The sequence below is a fragment of the Pantherophis guttatus genome, chromosome 9 (genome assembly GCF_059756535.1).
Source record: "Pantherophis guttatus breed Tessera chromosome 9, ASM5975653v1, whole genome shotgun sequence".
Classification (NCBI taxonomy): Eukaryota; Metazoa; Chordata; class Lepidosauria; order Squamata; family Colubridae; genus Pantherophis; species Pantherophis guttatus.
In genome coordinates this window covers 18,608,697-18,614,987 of record NC_142071.1, presented here as the reverse complement: position 1 = coordinate 18,614,987, position 6,291 = coordinate 18,608,697, and the positions used below count along the sequence as shown (strand labels likewise).

Sequence of the window (6,291 nt, the reverse complement as noted above, 5' to 3'; positions counted from 1 at the left end):
TGGAGTAGAAAAAATAAGGCATAAGATAATAAAAGAGAAACGGGATTCCTGTTGATTCAGTTAAATTTGATATCATCTCAATAGTTACGCCAATACTTCCAGCTCCAAACTTTAAAAAAAATAAAATTGGCTCATAAATGTCCAATAAATTAGATACAAATAATTGTAGGCTAGTCCTGTGTTAGTGACCTTTTCTCTGTTTGCAACACAAGCCTATGGAGATTGCTAAAAATGGAAAACTTTGAAATTGTGGCACTTAGTAATTGTTCTCCATCTTTCTTATCCTATTTAAGTGGCAGTTGTTATTTTAAAATTGGTGTCTGTAAATGAACACTCCCACATTTATATGCATTCTTCTCCTCTTCCCTGTTTCAGCGAAATGTTTTGTTTTGTTCGGATGAGGTATGGATTTCCTATATCTAGCCATCCATATGTCTTTACCGCCTCAAACTGAAGCAAAATGGGAACAGAACAGCATGGAGTGTTTTTAAAGATATTGTTACTGGCAGAAATCTGCGATTTCCACTAAAACGATAGTTCTCCTCCTCCAGAACAAACTGGGAAAGAGAAGAAAAGAATGTCTTCAGTTTTTTTAATATATACCACCCATTGGAACATGCAATGTTTTTTCGTCACATAATGATTCTCTCAGCCTTTGCTCTTTGAGATCTAAAACCTTCCCTGACAGATGAGGATTAGCAACAGGGAGAGATCAGATGGCCCGAGGTTTGTCAGAAGCTGATTTATGAAGAATTTTGTAAGTCTTCAAGGAATTCAGCTGAGGGTATGACAAAGGCTTATGATTGCCTTTGAGGTGGAAACTCAAAGAAAAAGACTGCTGCTACCAAACAGACTCCTTTCCATCTGTTTCACATTATTTATTTATCTGTTTACTTGCTTGATTGCTTTGCATTTCATCCTATTCTATTCCAAAACTGGGGTGGGGTTGAAAAGCTATGAGGATCAACAAATCCAAAACATAATACTGATTTTCAACCAAGACCACATTGGTTTCTCAAAACCCCGTGATTCACCCAATTTGACATATGCAGTAATGTGCCTGCAATTCGGGAGAGGTGTAAGGGATTGGCTGGGTAGCCTGATTGTGGCTTGCTGCCATTTGCTTTCAGCTATCTAAAAGTCACCCTTTTTCCTATCATTTGTGTTTCCTCCCAGACTATCTCAGCAATCAGATGAATGCTGATTGTGTTCCTATATTTAAGTGCAGAGTTTGGGAGTGATAGTGATGATGTTGGATGAAATCAGAAGAAATCACCCAATTTTGGTCACCATGCTACAAAAAAGATGTTGAGACTTTGGAAAAAGTTCAGAGAAGAGCAACTAAGATGATCAAAGGCCTGGAGACTAAACCATATGAAGAATGGCTACAGGTTTTGAGTCATGCTAGTCTAAAGAAAAGAAGAATTAGGGGTGACATGATAGCAGTATTTGAAGAAGAGAGGGTCAAATTATTATGCAAAGCACCGGAGGGCAGGACAAGAAACAACGGATGGAAACTAATCAAAGAGAGAAGCAACCTGGAACCAAGGAGAAACTTCCTGACAATGAAAACAATTACCAGTGGAAGCGCTTGCCTCCAGAAATTGTGAGTGCTCCATCACTGGATATTTTTAAGAAGAGACTAGACAGCCATTTGTCTGAGATGGTATAGGTTCTCCTGCTTGAGTAGGGGGCTGGACTAGAAGACCTCCAAAGTCCCTTCCAGATTCTATTCTATTCTATTCTATTCTATTCTATTCTATTCTATTCTATTCTATTCTATTCCATTCCATTCCATTCCATTCCATTCCATTCCATTCCATTCCATTCCATTCCATTCCATTCCATTCCATTCCATTCCATTCTATTTTCTATTCTATTTTCTATTCTATTCTGGATTAAGTCTGTGGAGACCAGGAATCAAATATACTGTTAATTACAAGATTTTGGGGTGTGTCTGTAATGACAAATATACCCCTGTAAATTTTTTGACGAAAGGAAAGAATGGAAATGAATGAATGAGTGAAAGGAAGGAAGGAAGGAAGAATATAAATAAGGACCAAATGTTTATTTCTTTATTTCTTTATTTATTGGTTCGATTTATATGCCGCCCTTCTCCGGAGACTCAGGGCGGCTTACAATGCGTTAAGCAATAGCCTTCATACTTTTGTATATATCTGCTTAGTATGGTTTTCAGCCCCCTCTAAGCGGTGTTCTTTTTTTATACAAAGTCAGCTTATTGCCCCCACAATCCGGGTCCTCATTTTACCTACCTCGAAAGGATGGAAGGCTGAGTCAACCTTGAGCCTGGTGAGATTCGAACTTGCAGTAATTGCAGGCAGCTGGTGCTACTTAATAGCACTTTTTAGTCTGCTGCGCCACCAAGGCTCTTTTGAATGTTAGTCCTTTACAGGTGAAAGGAGATGAAAAGGGACCTGTAGTGAGAAAAGCTAGTTCCTATGTAAGGCTGATTATGAGCTGATTCCCTATTTGAAAGCCTGCCTAAGTGTATGTTAAATAATAAATATGGAGAGGACAAGAGTCAATTTGATCAACAGCTCATACTTGGACAACAGGCTGAGGATGACCATTAGTAGATTGGTATTGCTGTTCTACTTAAGGGAGTGCCCTTATTTCTAAAACAGTCATGCAGATTTGTGTCTTCTGCTGTGTTCTTTTCATTAATGCTTAAACTATTCCTCAATCTCTTTTAACCAGATGGCAAAGAGACCTGTTTAACACCAGCAAGTGACAACCTTGAAAACTGAAGAATAAGATTGGGTGTGGGCCTTGGGTCATTACCAATAAAGGAGAATATTTATAGCTCAGGGTTGAAATAAGGGGTCCTCAGTGCTCTCTGAGCTTGGTTGCTTTCTTGCAGATGTTTCATTACCCAATTTACCCAAACTTGGTAAAATCATCCTGATGTTACCTAGTTTGGGTGAGGAAACGTCTGCAGGAAAACAACCAAGCTCAGAGAGCACTGAGGACCCCTTGTTTGTGTCATTTATTAATCGACAGACAAATACAAGGTGGTACTAATTCTAGCTAGCCAATATGCTGGAAAAACAGGACAGAAACAATGCATAAACCCAACATTTATGCTGCCTTTCCTCTTACTCCTGTTGAAATTAATCACAGGAGAAACCTGTTAAAATACAGCCATCGTGGCTGAATATCTTTATTCATTCCAATTAACAAGAAAGTCTTGAGTGGAAGTTCCTTTCCTCTTCATGTGTAGCACCATGACAGCAATAAGAAGCTCTAACCAAAGACACTCTGGCTTGTTTTCAGATTCCAACTATGAAGGAGGCCCAGTAAATATACATGAGCTTCCTGCCAGGCCTAACTTGGCATGACTACTGCAACGGCGTCCAGGATAATATTCTCCCTAATGCTGGAAGACTAATTATTTTCCTAACCAATGCAGCAAAGCTGGAGATATTCTGGGACAGAGCTAGAGATGTTAACAAAAAGCCACAATGGACTTCTGTGGGAAATGTGTGTACCTGTAAGTCGATGTGAAGAAATTAGCCATAACTATGATGGTGTGATGCAAGTATGAATAGAGTAGAGTTTTGCATGACATGCATTTCATCATTTCTGCCTGGTGCCCTTCTCATTATAAATACTGATGTTTGGGGTAATATATTACTTCTGGTGATCAGTAAATGATCATTTCTAAAGATCTAAGTGCCAAAGCCCACTGTAACAACATTGCCAAAAAGGCATTAAGAGTTGTTAACCTAATCTTGCATAGCTTCTTCTCTGGTAATATTGTACTACTAACTAGAGCATACAAAACATTTGCTAGACCAATTCTCGAATACAGTTCATCTGTCTGTAATCCGCACTACATATCTGGCATTAATACAACTGAGAAAGTCCAGAGATATTTTACGAGAAGAGTCCTCCATTCCTCTACCCACAATAAAATACCTTATGCCACCAGACTTCAAATTTTGGGCTTAGACAACTTAGAACTACACCGACCGGTCTGACCTAAGTGTAGTACATAAAATTATCTGCCACAATGTCCTACCTGTCAATGACTTCTTCAGCTTCAACCACAACAATATATGAGCAAATAATAGATACAAGCTCAAGGTAAACCACTCCAAACTCGACTGCAGAAAATATGACTTCAGCAACAGAGTGGTCAATGCCTGGAACGCACTACCTGACTCTGTAGTTTCTTCCCCAAACCCCCAAAACTTTAACTTTAAACTGTCTACTGTTGACCTCACCCCATTTCCTAAGAGGTCTGTAAGGGGCTTGCATAAGTGCACCAGCATGCCTACTGTCCCTGTCCTAATATTCCTTTTTACTCTTACTCTTTTCATGTATTCAAATTATGTTTATATTTTTACCTGTTATCTTATTTATGCTTGACAAATAAATAAATAAATAAATAAAATGATTTTGGAATAGGATGATTTAAGACTACCCAGTGATGATACTCAGTTCAAACTAAAGCCCTTGGGTTCTCTTAAACTAATAATACGTTGTGAGAAAGGAATAGATAGAATAGATAGGTTTGTTCCTTAAATTTATCTTAAAGCAATATTTCTTGTATCAGGACAATTCAAAGGCCACAAAGTACGCAAGCTTTCAGGATATCCAGATTTTTTTCATGATGGGTGAAGTTCTCAAGCAGATTGAGATGACAGATGGAAAACAACAACAACCCACTGAATTGACATTGAAGACCAAAAATCTGTTTGAGAGAAATGGAAACTGCTTCTAAAACAGCTGTGTGAATCTTGCAAAACATATAATTGCTTTAGCAATTTGAAAAGTGTTTCGTTTTGACTTCTAGGTGGTGCAAAGAATGTTTTGAATGCTTTGTGTAGTCAAGCAATATTTTACATCCTTATGGAATGGAGTATCAAGGTAAGATGGCATTTCTTCCAGACCAAATGTGTTTTTTTTTTTTTTTAAATCTGACAGCTGCTGCAAAAGCAAAGATAAAGCGGCAAAGTTTCCCCTGTCTGAATTTGGAAGCATCTTTGGAAGTTCTTACAAGGAAGGCTGGAGGTCTTGTTTGGCTTCTCAGTTTCAAACCTTGCCTACGAATTTAGATATGTGTTGCATCCAGAAGACGATCTCAGCAGATATACAACTGGTTTAACCCAAATCAGAAATTTGGCTCCAGATGCTTACTAGTACATTAACCAAACAACTACATTCTGTTTCCTGTCTCAGCTAAAATGAGGGAAAGTGAATACATCAATACCACAAAACTGTATTTAATATACCCACAGTCCTTCTGCGATGATATTTCAGAGGCGGCCATACCAATGCAGCCACCACATTCACTCATGCGCATACAAATACTTTATTCATGCATACATGTAGGCTGCAAAGACTTCAAAAATGATTGGGAAGAGGTTCTCCAGACCTCTTGTGAACATAACATCTCTCTGCTATACAAGGAAGCAGCCCAACTTTGTCAACACTCCTTGCAAACCTGAAACTAATTGCTTCTGCTTTAAAAGTCACATTAACATTAATATCCTTAACAATGACAATATTGTTTATTATTTATTTTATTTTTCTTACACTTATAGAGGTCAGTATGATAAGAGCACTAGTATAAGCAGGGGCGGGATTCAGCCGGTTCGGAACAGTTTGGGCAAACCAGTAGTTACGGCCAGTGGTTGGGCCCGCCCACCTGCCCCTGCCCTACCGTGTTCTATATTTCCTTCTTTCTGATTCGAGCGGCACAGCTGATTTCCGTGCCCCCGCTGTTCTACTTACCGGGGCTGCCTTAGAAGGTAAGCAGTTGAGCTTCAAATTGCTGCACGCGTGTGCAAAGCTCACATGTGCAAAGCATGCATGCACGTGCGAAGCCCCTGTGAAAAGTGCACACTCACAGAAACCGGTTCTTAAACCGGTTGCAGCCCACCACTGAGTATAAGGCAGCGGTTTTCAATCTCAGGAGCTTTAAAGAAGTGTGGACTTCAATTCCCAGCATTCCCCAGCCACAAGGGAAATTGTGAGAGCTGGAGTCCATGCATCTTAAAGTTGTTGAGGTTGAGAAACATTGCTTTAAGGAATCCACAGACACCAAAATGCAGATGTTGCTTCAGCTGTGTGTATGTAATGGGAAAATAGTCTCTTTCTCAAACACATACACATACCCCTAGTCAGAATCCCATTTATGTACCCTGTCATTTGCACTTTCCCAAGGCCTGCTGCAGTTCCTACAATTCAGAAGGGCTAAGTTTAACTAAAATCTGATTGTTCCCATCTGAGATTTGGTTCAGAAGATGCAGCAGAAAAGTTTGA

The 6,291-nt window shown here is 39.3% G+C and overlaps 1 long non-coding RNA gene across 1 annotated transcript; it reads left to right on the top strand.

Moving 5' to 3' along the window:
- Positions 1–444: 444 nt before the first annotated feature.
- On the top strand, positions 445–4,434 carry LOC148112496 (uncharacterized). The gene is made up of 2 exons (XR_015729399.1): positions 445–1,606; positions 3,295–4,434. It is a non-coding gene; the product is annotated as an uncharacterized LOC148112496 (long non-coding RNA).
- Positions 4,435–6,291: the final 1,857 nt, after the last annotated feature.